Here is a 14,150-nt window from a genome sequence, read left to right on the forward strand (position 1 = left end):
TGCTGTTTCTAACTGCAACTGCTTGACCAGATCGTTGATAATGAGGTTTTGTTCGGCACCAGAATCAATTAACGCGTGAATGGGAATCTTAATCTGATGGTTGATAATGGTGGCATGAACAAAAAGTCGTGAGCCGAGGGGTTGTGAAAAACTACCCACTAGTACCCCCCGGACACCTAGTGAGTCTGACCTTTTAAATGCGGACAATTAGCTCTGAAATGATTCTTCTCTCCACAATAGAAGCATTCTCTACACTCTACTCGCCTAAGTCTCTCCTCCGGGGTGAGTCTCGCTCTCCCCACCTGCATGGGTTCGCTCTCAGCTTCCTTAGCTTCTGACTTCTTTTCAGCTCTTAAGTTGCTCTGCTCTGACTTATTCGGCCAACCCGTCTTTTCGCGTTGTCTCTCTCTTAAGCGATTATCTAAACGGATGGCTAAAGTTATTAAGTCGTCTAATGAGCGTGGTTCGTCCCAACCAGCTAACTGATCCTTAAGATTCTCTTGTAAAGCGTGAATGAAAACCCCTTTGAGAGCAGGCTCATTCCACCTGGAGGTTGCAGCTAAAGTGCGAAAATCGATGGCAAATTGAGCCACCAAACGCTGTCCTTGCCTCAAATTCCACAACTTCTGCGTGATCTCAGTTTCATTAAATCGGGTGCCAAAAGTCTGTTCAAAATCCTCAATGAACTGGTCAAACGATGTTAAACGGATAGCACGAAAGCTATATTTAGCCTCGGCCCACTTCAAGGCTCTATCCCGTAGTAGCCCAATGACGTAAGAGACCTTTGACGCATAGTCGATGAAGGACTGAGGTGAACGGGCAAAAACCAGCGAACATTGCAGTAGAAAACCAGCACACTTACCAATTTCGCCCGTGAAGTGCTAGGGGGTTGGAGACGGGACCTCGCGGAAGTGTCCGGAAGTGTGTACCGGAAGAGACGAGGCGGATGGAGTGGAAACGGAAATGGATTCAGCGGCTTGTGGAATTAGCGACGAAAGTTTCTGGTGAATATTTTGAGCGAGAATTGTTAATTGGTCAAGACGACCGGTCTCTGACTGCTGTTTTTTCGCAAAGTGTATTTATCATAGCTTCGTGTTGGGCTAACAAAGAAGCTGCTTCGGAATCTTCGATTCGTGGAGAGGGGTCCGCCATCTTTGCGGTAAATCTTTTGCCCACATAAACAATCCGTAGCTTCAACCTACGTTTGCTAAACGAAAACGGAAATCTGTTATTTAGGAAGAAATAATTCCCCTTAACCTGACGGTTCTGGTTTTGACCCACTCTGGACGTTTTGGTGGGCTGGAGCATTCTGACAAGAACGCAGGGTAATATGTCCAGTGAGCAAGACCAAAACCAGACACGGAGACAACAGCTGAAGGTAAGTGTGTTTATTTACAAGGTGGGGACTATGTACAGTGCGTGCGTCGTGGTAGGAAGGCAAGAGGAACAGGGTGAGTCTCGGGTACCAATCCTGCTATCAGCTGAGCACTGCATGAATAATTTAATTGTTGTTCTTTGGTCTTACAGGTCCAGGAGGTGTCCAGCGGCGAGGAGGAGGAGAAGGAGGCGTTCAGGTGATCCAGGAGTCGACAAGCCAGTACTCCCGTCCAGGTGAGTATCCAAGTGTCCAAGGTAAGTATCTGTGAGTCCACAGCTCCGTGACGTGGCAAGATATCTATAAACAAGGTACATAGAAAACGTAGTCAATAATTTGTCAAGACTTGGTTAGAGACGGTGCCTGCGAATCTAACCCAGGAGGTTCGATGCTCCAGCGAAGGTCTGGTCTCAACTGGAGGCTTAAGTACTGGCAGTCCTCATTATCCCGAATCTGGATCACCTGTGAAAGTAGAGACTGGAGGAGCCGCCCCAAGGCGGGGCTAAAACTCCAGATCCCTACACTCCATCTGTAATCAAATTTAGTTCTTTACAGAGTGATTTGATGTTTGAAATGAACCCAGTCAAATAAATAAGTTGTCTAGCTAAAAAAGCTGACAGATTTGCTGTTTACAGGAAAACAAAACTCCTGCAGAGCCAGAAGGTCATCAGTGAGAGGACAGCAAGAAACAACAACAAAAAGCAGTTGGGACAAATAAGAAACAACACAAAATTAGAGATGAAGATAATATAATGTCCTTGTACTAAAAATAGATAGTAGGTGAACAGTTACTTAGGACATGGTGATGTATCACCTCAGCTTAAAGCTCTCCAGTTTGAATCTCAGCTGTGTGGGACCGTCTGAATCCAGTCTGCACAATCTTCTGTTACAGATCCTCCAGATTCCCCTCACACAAAACCTCACATGTTTGATTACTGGTGATTCTAAACTGACCTCAGAACTGTGTGTGTGTGTGTGTGTGTGTGTGTGTGTGTGTGTGTGTGTGTGTGTGTGTGTGTGTGTGTGTGTGTGTGCATGCATGGCTATTAGTCTCGTGTTTCTCTGTTTTGGCCCTGTAATCGACTGATGACCTGCCCAGAATAAAATGGATACACTGAATGAATAAATAAACAAATTAATGAATGAATGAAAAGCATTTATAACGTAGGTGTTTTCTTTTCATTACTTGTGGTTCAGAACAGCAAAAATTATTTTTTCCTGATTTGTTCTATATGGTAGCCCATGTCTGTCACTTAAATGAAATTATTAAATAGAATGTCATTATTATGAGTCTTAAAGTCATGATTGTGACATTGGATCTCATAATTATGACATAGTATTTGGCAATTTGTATTTTTACTGATGGAAATGGGCTTTCATAGTTCCACCATTACACAAACAAATAAATAGATGAAGTAAAAAAAAGTCCAAAACAAATGTGTAGCATTTCGTATACAGCCTTTCATAGACTTAGTCTTTTGTCATCAAGTTACCTTTTTGATAAAACCCAAAGGTCAAAACAGTATCTGATAATGGCCACAACAAGAACTAGTCAAGTAGTTTTCAAAGGAGTGATTCTGCGGGATAAAGGACAATCTAGTTGTCAAAGTGGTTTTACAAAAACAAAATATTACTGGTTGACTCATTGAAATTTAAAATTTCAGATAAAAATGAAAAAGTCCTAAAATCAGTTTGCTTCACCTTATGACATGGGTGCAACAAGAAGCATGCACATTGTTCTAAATGTTTCTAAATTAAGAAAACCCTCCTTGACATCAGGTTTTCTCTTTTTCAAGATCATCAAACCTATTCTTTTTGAATAAAATTAACTTTATACTTTAATATTCAGTCAAAACAGCAGAAAATGATTTAACTTGTTGGGATTAACTCAAAATAAATAACAGAACTGATGATCATAATTTTAAAGAAATATGTTACAAATAAAAAGTTGCTAATTTTTAGTTACCTATGAAATGATATTTGTGACTATAAAATAAATTTGTAGCTGGTTTTGAATCTTTTGATATTTATAGAATATCAACACCTATATCTGTCTATCTAGCACTTTTTTTGTATGGTGTCGTGCTTGCAGTGAACACAACTCACCTCCACTGTAGAGACTCAGAGGTAGAAAGTTTAGAAAGATAAAAACAGCTGCTGGTATCCAGAGACTAAACAAGGTCACCCCACTTTCCCAGCAGCATAGTGGGAAGTCACTTGTGGGCCATTTTTACCTCACTCTTAAAGCAGCTGCTGTGTCCTTGTGGGATCGATCTGCAGTGGCATTGTCGGGTCGGTTCTGCTGCGCCCCTGTCAGCAAGGAATCCAGGCGTTCCTAACTGGAGCACGTCACACTGCTCCCAGCTTCCCTTCAGGGTCCAGCTACGACCAGCACCAGAGGACACGGGGTCTGGCCCATCGCCATCCCTACAGCTGCAGCGCGTGTGTCATCACAGCAGATCAATGGTGTGGGTGTTGTGGAGGGCTTAATTTTGGGCATTTATGACCTCATTTGAACCTGTGAGGTGCACTTATATTGAACATTATCAACAGCACTTGCAACCAAAAAGTTTATTTTTCAAAAGCCACATTTGGGTTTGAGATAGATCTTAATTCTATTTGAGCATTTAGGGTTGTTGTTCTGATTTTTTTGTTTGTTTGTTTTACAACACAGAAGTGTTTTAAACAATGAGTCATAAAGACAGAACAAAAAATGTCAAAATGATTTGATTGTTGTGCTGTCTCCTTAAAAAAAGAGGGGGGAGGGATAGATGAAAGACTAGAGCTGATAGTGAAGATCTCTGCAGTGTTAACCTCGCAACACCCCACTCTTTTCCTCTGGGATATATAGATGTTCTGCTTCCCGCTCTGTTCCATTACCTTCACCTAACAATGCACAGCCACATGCCTCCCATCCTGGAGAGGTGAGCAGAGGTTTTTTTTTTACCACACAGGTTAAAGATGCCGTACATACAGACCTTGGATTTAATCCTCTACCTTATACCATATTCTGTTAAGTTACCTTTCTGTACTCTTTCTCCTCCTCCTCAGCCACAGAGACTCCTCCCAAAGCTAGCACGAAGCCTGTTGCGTAACTTCTCCATCTCTCGTTTGGACATCTTTTTTGTGTTTAATCGTGGGAGATTGAAAGGATTAATCTGGAGATTACATATGGCAGGATTACACTGATGATATCACAAGGCCTTGTGGATAGGATGGGTCGAGGGGAAAGAGATGCACTAAGAGAGGTGGAGGAGGGAGTAAACCTTTGGACTTATCGGGGTTTCCATGAGGGCAAATAGATGATGTAAAATGAAGGGTGAGTGGAATTCAAAAAAGTAGTTGCTGAGAATAAAAAGGGCAGAGAAGCTGGTGGAGTAAAAGTAAAAATAATCAACCAAGGAAAAAAAACCTAATAAATAGATGAAACAAAAGTAAAATATTGCAGGAAAGTTAGAGAAATATGTGCCCATACTTACTGTTATTATTGTTTGAACAATCAAGATAAATGATAACATAAATAATAGTGGGTAATCTTATTTCATTTATTTGTGATGTTCTGTATGATTATTAGACTCTCCTCAGTACACCCAAACCACAACACATGAAGAACATGGGTCTTATTTACAGAGTTAATTACTCTGAATTGGGTTTTCTAACTTTTAGATGTGAAGAACTACCTGCTGAAGTACCACTAGCTCCCATAATTATTTGATGTTTTGTGTTACAAACAGCACTGAGAATTTTCTTTTAAATGCAAGCTCAATACCTCATTTAAATGTGTCAGAGCAGAGAAACATTGTTTGGTTGGCAGTGCAGCTTGAGGCGCATGTCTTCATTTGCCAAGAGAAAAAAACATTAAAAAAAAAAAACACAATCCTTTGGTAAATCAGGGCTACCGTGTTCAGTGACTTGTTCTATTAGCTTTCCTAAAAAGTTAAGAAACAAACATTTCGATTAGCAAATTGTTTGAAGTCATGACATATTAAATTAAAAGTTACAGTTCATTTTGGTGATCTCTGACACAGAAAAATGCATTCACAATCTCATGATCTCATGTAAGCAATAACACATGCAGAGACAATTACATGCACACACACACATAACGCCCAAGCAAGATGGCTTATTACATATGCACATCCCATATTGGAGGATTTATTCATCATATTATGTGTCATCTTTGCTTATCCATGCTTCATTCATTTGGAACTGCCAGTTTTGGTTTAGATGGAAGTCAGAACAGATTTATCAGAGCTTCATCATTATGTGTCTGAAAAGAAAGAGGGAGAATGTGAGAGAACCGAGACAAATGGATAGACACTACGACAGTGGGTAGAAATCTTGAGCCATCAGCATTGCGCACACACACACACACACACACACTTGCCATGTCATGCAACAATTATCATATTAACAGTGACTTTGAGTTCATTCATAAAAGTGGCACTTAAAATTGCTAGGGTGTTTTTGTCTTCATGCTCCAAAAATATGTATGATAAAATCAAAACTTCGAAAATAGAGTGAAGCAATGCAGAGTGACAGACAACTCTTTTGCAGCTACACCCTGTCCTCGCTGTTTAATGCGAAGGCTCTCTTTTGCATTGGCTGCAACACCTTGATGTCACCCATCGATTGTCAGCATTTAGAAAGATGTGCGCTATGCCCTGATTAACATACAATTAGGGCTGACCTGGTGCCCCTGGGACTGGACAAAGCCAGGGATGGATAGAGGTCTTTTGAGGGAGGGAGAGAAAGAGAGAAGGAACAGCAGCCTGACACAGTGGCTTCTGTTTCTGCTGACATGTGCAGGACAGCGGCGGGGTCTCGAAGGGCACTGTGAGCCTAGGTGTGCCAAACCTGTATTGACATCTGGGAGAGGTGTCTCGACCGTGCTGACAGACGCCACTGTGAGGGCTTAATGACTGTCCTGGCCAGGGAAAAGTTGTATAAATATGCACTTGCTTGTATTGCTGTGACAGAGAAATTTATAATGCTACATTGTCTGCCATACAGAGCAGACAGAAAAATACTTTTAGATTCTTGTTAGTCTTCATCAAACACCTCTTTTGTTGTTTGTTTATAAAATATATCCTTTCCAATATTCACCATAAGCGTCCAGCTAGAAGTTTCAAAAAAAACTTGTTTTGTTCGCCTAAAAGTGCAGAATGCAAAATTATAGAACTTAAAGGGACTTAAAGCCAAAAGAAAAGTCTGTTTAAGTTTTTAGCCATGCTTTGGAGAGAAAAGACTCAATAAATGGGCAATGTGGATGTGTCAGTGAATTGTTATATGATTTTGATACCAACTAGCAATCCATAAGTTTAAAATAATGAGGCCACTATCATGGAAATAGACAATAAAAACTTAACTTCTTGAAAGGCAACTTGAGCCTGGCCTCAAAATAGAAACAAGTGGCAAACACGCCTCCATCACTGAGTGTGAATTAATTATGAATGTTGTTGTTACATGTTGTTTTGTGGTACCATCACAAAAATGTTTGAACTCTTCAAATAAGCATTTTACTGTTTGAAATTTGGGTCTCAGCAACCAGAAGTGATAGATCTGAGTAGGAATCACACAAAAATAAATAAATTAATTAATGTTAATGCAATTTACCTGTTAGTTAAAGAAACCTAACATGTTAAATTTTAAAGTGCTGAATCAGCTTGTCACCTTAAAAATTTACCTTATTTTGAGATATTAGAGATAAGAACTGACTCTGATTCCAATAGTTTCAAAACATCTGGCTCAAACAGACTGTTGTTCAAAAATGGAAACTTTTGCAAAATGTTTCATTCATTGGCTATATTCCCTTTTGTCTCATATGAGTGCTAAAATATTATTAGATCATTTTAATAGGTACAAGTTCTTCAATAAATTGTTTTTGTTCAGCTTTCAAGACTAACTCTTTAAATGTGGTCACTTCTGGCCAAGAAGGAATGACCAAACCCAATGCCAAACTCAAAATTTCTAATTAACAATTTACAAACCAAAGCTTTCTCTCCATTTTACATTTATAATTGACATTACATCCTGATCACAGCAGCACAGCGGTTAGAGCTGTCACCTCCCAGCAAGAAAGTTGCAGGATCGCTTCCTGGCCTGGGGCCTTCCTGGGTGGAGTTTGCTTGTTCTCTTTGTGCTCACGTGGGTTTACTCCGAGTGCTCTGGTAACTCTAAAATTGTACCTAGGTGTGATGCTTGATGCTTGTCTCTATGTGGTCCTGTGATGGACTTGTGACCTGTGCAGGGTGTCCCCAGCCTCTGAAGCAGTCATGGCTGGAGACAAGCACCAGATCCCTGCAACTCAGAAGGGAGAAGTGGGTAAAGAAGATAGATGGATGGATGGATTATAACCAGATGAACAAGGCATCATGCTCTCTGGTTCTTAGTCAAATTTATTATAAGATTGCCATATTTGCTTCCCAAAACACAAGATGGCAAACCAAAGTGTTTTACAAACAAGTTGCTCTCATTGTCTTGGTTACAGACACAGATCCACAGAAACACGCAGTATTTCAGTAACTAATACATAAGAAGCCGTTGTTTGAAGAAACATCATAATTACCTCAATTAAAGCAAATGTCTTTTTGTTCTAAACCCTTTGCTGTAAGATAGTTTATGTTTGACAATATTCAACAGATGTCAGCCTGATGGTATTTTATTAAATGTTCTAACTTTGGCTAAAAATTTGAGCATATAATTTATAACACAAAGATAAAAACCTACTTCTGTGCTTCACAGTGACTAGCGTGGTTCTAAACACTGCTGACCAGTGCTTAGATTATATAAAAAATGGAAACCCTGATATTTTGACCAATATTCTCCAAAATGCTCAGAAATAAGTTTTTTTTTTTTTTTTTTGTTTTGCAAGCTTTGTTGAATTAGTCAGGGGAAGCGCTGAAGTGAGGATGCAGGACTGAAGCTCATTATCTGTCTGTATGATTTTTAAAAAGTAGAGATTTAAAGAAAATTAACACATTGAACAAAAATGAAGCATTGTTTTGGAAAAATGTAATTATTTTGCTGGCTTCTTTAATAACTTATATGCCTTTTAGTACTCTAATAAAGATTTTTATGTTCAAAGATTTGACCTTTCTTTTATCTCTTTAGGTGTAATCTGTTATCTTTCATCACTCTTCCTCTTCTCTTCTTACACTGCTACAGAGCAGGGCAACTTTTTGGAAGTTGCAGCAATGCAGCGCTAATCAGAGGCGTGTATCAATGGTATTGAACTCAGAAATCCTCTTGTGTCCCAAAGACATATGTTCTGATTCATTGATGCACTATTGACGGAAACAGGACGGCCAACAGTGACAAATTAAAATGTCAGCAAAGGCAAAGGTGAGCCTCTCCTCTCCTCGCTGTGTCCTTAAGGTGAGGTGACAGGCCATCGGCTGAACGATTCGGGATAAAATGCTGACACCTTACTCGCACACACACTGGCACACACACTCACACCAACAAGGGCATCTGTGACAAGGGGAGTTGAAAGGAAGTGAGTCAGATTAACTGGTTATATTGGTCATATATTAGTATCCACTTTTTAAAAGCAGTTCCTTATTACTTATTGAAAACTTAAATTGCTCATGAGTTATTTAGTGACTTTGAGATGGGCACAATTAATATGTAAAAGAGCACTTTTCAAAGAACAGACGAAATATAATACTGGTGAGACACTTGGCATGAGTAGGCCTGGTGCACATTGATTTTCTGCATTGCGTTTGGAGGAGTGAAATGAAATGAAGGCACAATGACAGAGGACGTGAGTGCTGGGCATGCTGTCAACATTTAAATATCAGGTCTGCTGGTTCACTCTCACCCATCTACCCACACACACACATGCACAGAGAGAGTATAGGATAACTTTTAAAAAAAATCACTGATTAAGCTTTGAAAGAACTTAAGTGTTCATGTCCTTTCACGCTGTCGTTTGACTATTTTGACACTTGTCCGCACATAATTGTGGCTGCTTATAAATGTATCTGGGAGCACATTAATCTGTCAATGTCATTCTCCTGATGTTCCAGCTGTTCTTTTTGCTGTAATGATACTGCATTCTTGATGAGCCCAGTTTTGACAGCCAACTGTCCAGAAAACCCAGGGTAGTCACTATAGTGCGCCCCCAAGAGAACCCTCATCAGCCAAAAGGAGGGTCAAGGACTCCCACTGATTGACAGCTCTGTTTAAGTCAAATATCTGCATTAAGCTATTGTGTTTACATCGCATGTTTCCAAACTTTCAGAGATTGGTGCATGTCTTAACTGTAAGAGTGTCTGGTTCCTGAAGACTGAAGACTGCTCTGATATCTTGCTGCTATATTTAATGGATGGATGGAGTGGTACTGTTAGTATCAGATTTGTTTTATTCATGTTCTCTGTTGCAATATTAAGCCTCGTATCGAGCCATCCTTGACTGACCTAAGCTCACTGGAGCCTCTGCAAAGTGATCAAATCAACACGTCACCTCTCCTGTGTGGCACCAATTCCATGATCAATTTGTCTAATTTATGTATTGACGTGCTCATTGCACAACAACCATTTGCATAGCATCTGTCAACATGTTCCTGTACATCGAGAGGAAAATGAATTCATCCTAGAATCCTCCATGCCACCAAGCCTGTAACAGGAACACAAAATGTATTTAGATATTATGACTATGCATTTAAAAATAAATATATGAGCTGTGAAAGACAAACAGGTCAAGCACTCCTGCACTGCACTGCTGCTTCCCTCTCCCCAATATCCCATAAACCAGTGGTCTCCAATTAAAACTCAACCAACACTCTAGCAAAGGTCTAGAATATATGTATATGTATTTAAATTATTTTGTAGGGACAGCCATGCCAGTTTTCGTCACTTACCATATCGTATTTTCAGGCCTGTATCTGTCTGTTAGCCAGCAGCATCTCTCTGAAGACATTTTTTATTAATCGCTTACAATTTCTTTAATGTGATAAAGAGTTGAATGGCTTAACGAATAAGTAAAAAACAAACGATCCTTTCGATAATGATCAGTGATTCATCTGAAGCTGACGGGACAGAAAATGAGAGACAAAGCAAACAATGTCCAAAGACATATGTTGAAATACTTTTTCAAAGAAATTGTTCAATAGCACCTAAAAGATCACAAAAGATTTTCCTCCTTGAAACAAAAATTGCTGAGAGATTAGGGGTGATTTATATATTAGCACAGTACTTAACATCCTGACAGGGCAGAGTGCATATGACATCAACTGCTAATAAAAACATTTTTAAAAAGTAAGAAAAATAAAGTTTTAATCAAACTTTCAGCCCTGCTATATTATATTTTTGTGGGTTTTCTAATCAAAAGGTTTCAAATACAACCAAGCTTAAAGTGCTAGCTTACTTACATAAACATGCTTGGTCTGAGACATGCTTTTTTGATTTTTCTTTCCTTTTTAGTTTTATTAATATGTGTTGTTTTTGTTGTATAACAGTATTGCTTTGCAATATTTCACATTAGCTGTTTTTATGACAAGCAACTTTTTGTATGCAATAACAGACCAGGATTATAGATTATTGTCATATTATATTGTTTTTCATTTTTCCATATGTTTTTTACAATTCAAGTACTTCTGCATACTTTGTGCTATTTTAGTCATTTATGTACTAAAATGCTGCCTCATTCAGAAGACGGGTGCTATGACTTTTCTGTTTTGGAACATTTTTGTAACTTTCTTTTTCAACATGTTTAACTTAAAATTTAAAATTATTTATTACACAGAAGTAGATTGAGAGCTTTTGAATTCTTTCAAAAACAGCCTTTAAAATCTGCATCAGCATACTTGATCTATTTTTGCCTTCCTCTGCTACTTTTAGCTGGCCTTTTGCTACTTTCTGCTAGCCTTTGCTACCTTTAGCTTTTAGATAAACTTTTGTTATTTTTTTGCTAGCATTTTGCTACTTTTAACTAGCATTTGGTGACATTTTGTTGCTTCTGGCTTTTAGCTATAGTTTTGCTTCTTTTAGCTTAGCTAACATTTTGCTACTTTTAGTTTTTGATTAGTATACTACTTAGCTTCAACAACTCAATTTCAGCTTCTTCAGCAAATTTTAGTAATCATTCAGCAATCAGCGTACATACTAAGGTTCTATACCAAGCATTGTGTAAAAATATGATATATAAAGACTACAATGTTCAGTATGATTAACGACCCTACTAATAATCAGTCCATATATATTGTTTTGTTCACATACTAATTATATGACAAATATTTCTAAATAAGGCTAAACTACAAAAATTAGACATGGTTGCAGCTGAAGGATGGTTTAGAAGTCAAATGACACAACTCAGTGAAAAAAGGTATTTTTTCCATTTTTTTTGTTTTTAAACCATCTAATCGGTTTTTATATTGTTTATGTCATTTCACTTTCATCTTAATCAATCTCACAAGGAAAGCTTTAAAAAAGAGGTTTTATAAAATATTTGTTTTGCTCAATATATCTCTTTCTTTGACTCTTGGAAAAATCCCAATCAGTGTTGGTTACATTATATTTTTTCACATTAGGCTTCATGTGATCTTCCTCATCTTGTTACCAGATTTTTAATATTCTGTTCTTTAACATCCTCCTGTAATAAAAGGATAGACAAATTGTGCCAAGAGAAAAGAAGAGACAGTGAGTCACTGTTTTACAAAAGCTCTGTTTTTCTTATCCAGATTCAAATGTGCGGTTGTGTTTTTGGATTCTGTCTTCATGTTTCAGCTAAATACTTCAAACATTTTTGGCTATTAAAATTACTAGCACTGTGTGGGCAAAAGAGAGAAAAAAAATCTTCGTTTTCGATGCAAAGTGAGGACACAAATTATTACATATCATTGCTTCTAATAAAACTATTATTATATTAGTGTGACTTATACTTGGTCAAATTAAGATGAAATTATTATGTATTAAGCTCTTCTTGGCTCTGTAATATGAAAAGAACCAGCACCAGTCATCAGGTAATTGACTCATTTTCAACAGAAGCTCAAAGTTTTATTAGAGACTGAAATGTCAAAACGTTACATGATTTTTTTTAAATTGGTAGTTTTAAGCCCCATCTGCAGTAAAATATATCAGATTTTTTTCAAAACTGAAACTATCTGCTGTGTTTGCACTTCCTGTTCATTCACAAACTGAATTTTGGGTGAGAAAAACATAAACAAACAAAAACAACACTTTTTAAAGTGGAGATTTTATAAAACTTTGTCCTTTTTAGGATGAGTGTTTCCATGTGGACTCAAAATATTCAGTTTTTCTAGAATTAAGAATTTATCAATTGCCATTGACACAAAACCCAGCAATGGAGCTATTTTTTCTTGCTTTTTCTTGATCGTGTCTTTATCAAACTTTCATTATGTGCTAAAATATGTAGAAACTGAGAAAAGCATTAAGGGGAAAAAAACCTAATAATCTTTAGCCAAGCTAAGAATCTTCTTTCTCTGTACTTGGATATGTTGTTAATGTGGATGTTTTAGCCCTCTAGTGGCACGGCATGGGTTTTTCAGTGTTTTGTGATACAATCGTGTGGACAGATTTTTTTATATAAATGGAAAAAAAATATTGCTTTTAAAAAATATCCAGTGTAGTATAAATGCAGCTTATTCTTCTTTTATCATTCCAGTATAAAAAAATTGAACCATAAGTCGTTATCTTGCTGCATGACCCACTTTCTCTGAAATGTTTGCATGTTTTCTTTTATATTTCAGTGGTGTGGTTCAGGATTCAGTGTTTAATCAATGATGACAAGATATCCTGATTGAACTGCAAGAACAAAAGCATGTTTCATAGATGCACTCTGGTTCCTATGTTGAAAAGCAAACAAAACTAAACCAGTTTTCTTCTGTTCTTATTGTTCGCAAGATACATTTTTACAGAAACCCTCTTGTTGTTCAGCTTTAGAAAACAGCCTCTTTGTGCATACCAATAGTCTTAACCTGATGGTGGACCAGTTACTTGCATCCTTCAAACTGTCAGACTAACAGAAAAATCTTTGTCTGCAATAAAAATCAAACATGCATCTGACTTCAACTGCATCAAATTTAACTGAGGATCATTGAATTATCCAAAAGATTTCTGTGCTTCTGTGTTGAGTGATATTGAGGTTTTTGGTAAATGTTTTATAGATACACTCGAACACTTCATGCTTTTTTTTCTCCTGTTCACAGATATATGAGGATTAACACTAAATAATGGAAAGCTAAATGGTTAGTTACACAGAATTACTCTCACAAACATTCACACCAGAAAACTTGTTGTAAAGCAGCTCGTCAGCACTTACTCGAAGACCATCTTCTTCATGTTACAACAAAGTCTGCCCTCATCCTCATTAAAGAGTCATTCCCGCCTTTTCCCCTTTTCATCTTCATCATTTCGCATCTTCATCGCCTACCTCTGGAGGCGAGATGCGATAATGTTTTTGCCTGTGTCTGCGTGGGTTTGTTTGTTTATGGTGTTAGCAAAATATCTCATGAAGCAGTTAATGGATTTTAATGAAAGTAATTACTGGAGATACATTTACAACTAATTACCTTTAGGAGCAAGCAATAATTGCTATAACTCAGCCAATTTCATAGATATTGAGCTAAAATCTGACATGGTATTAGTTGAGCATTATTTCCAACATACAGGTGCTGGTCATAAAATTAGAATATCATGAAAAAGTAGATTGATTTCAGTAATTCCATTTAAAAAGTGAAACTTGTATATTATATTCATACATTACATACAAACTCATATATTTCAAATGTTTATTTCGTTTAATTTTGATGATT

The sequence above is a fragment of the Kryptolebias marmoratus genome, linkage group LG14 (assembly GCF_001649575.2).
Source record: "Kryptolebias marmoratus isolate JLee-2015 linkage group LG14, ASM164957v2, whole genome shotgun sequence".
NCBI classification, from domain to species: domain Eukaryota; kingdom Metazoa; phylum Chordata; class Actinopteri; order Cyprinodontiformes; family Rivulidae; genus Kryptolebias; species Kryptolebias marmoratus.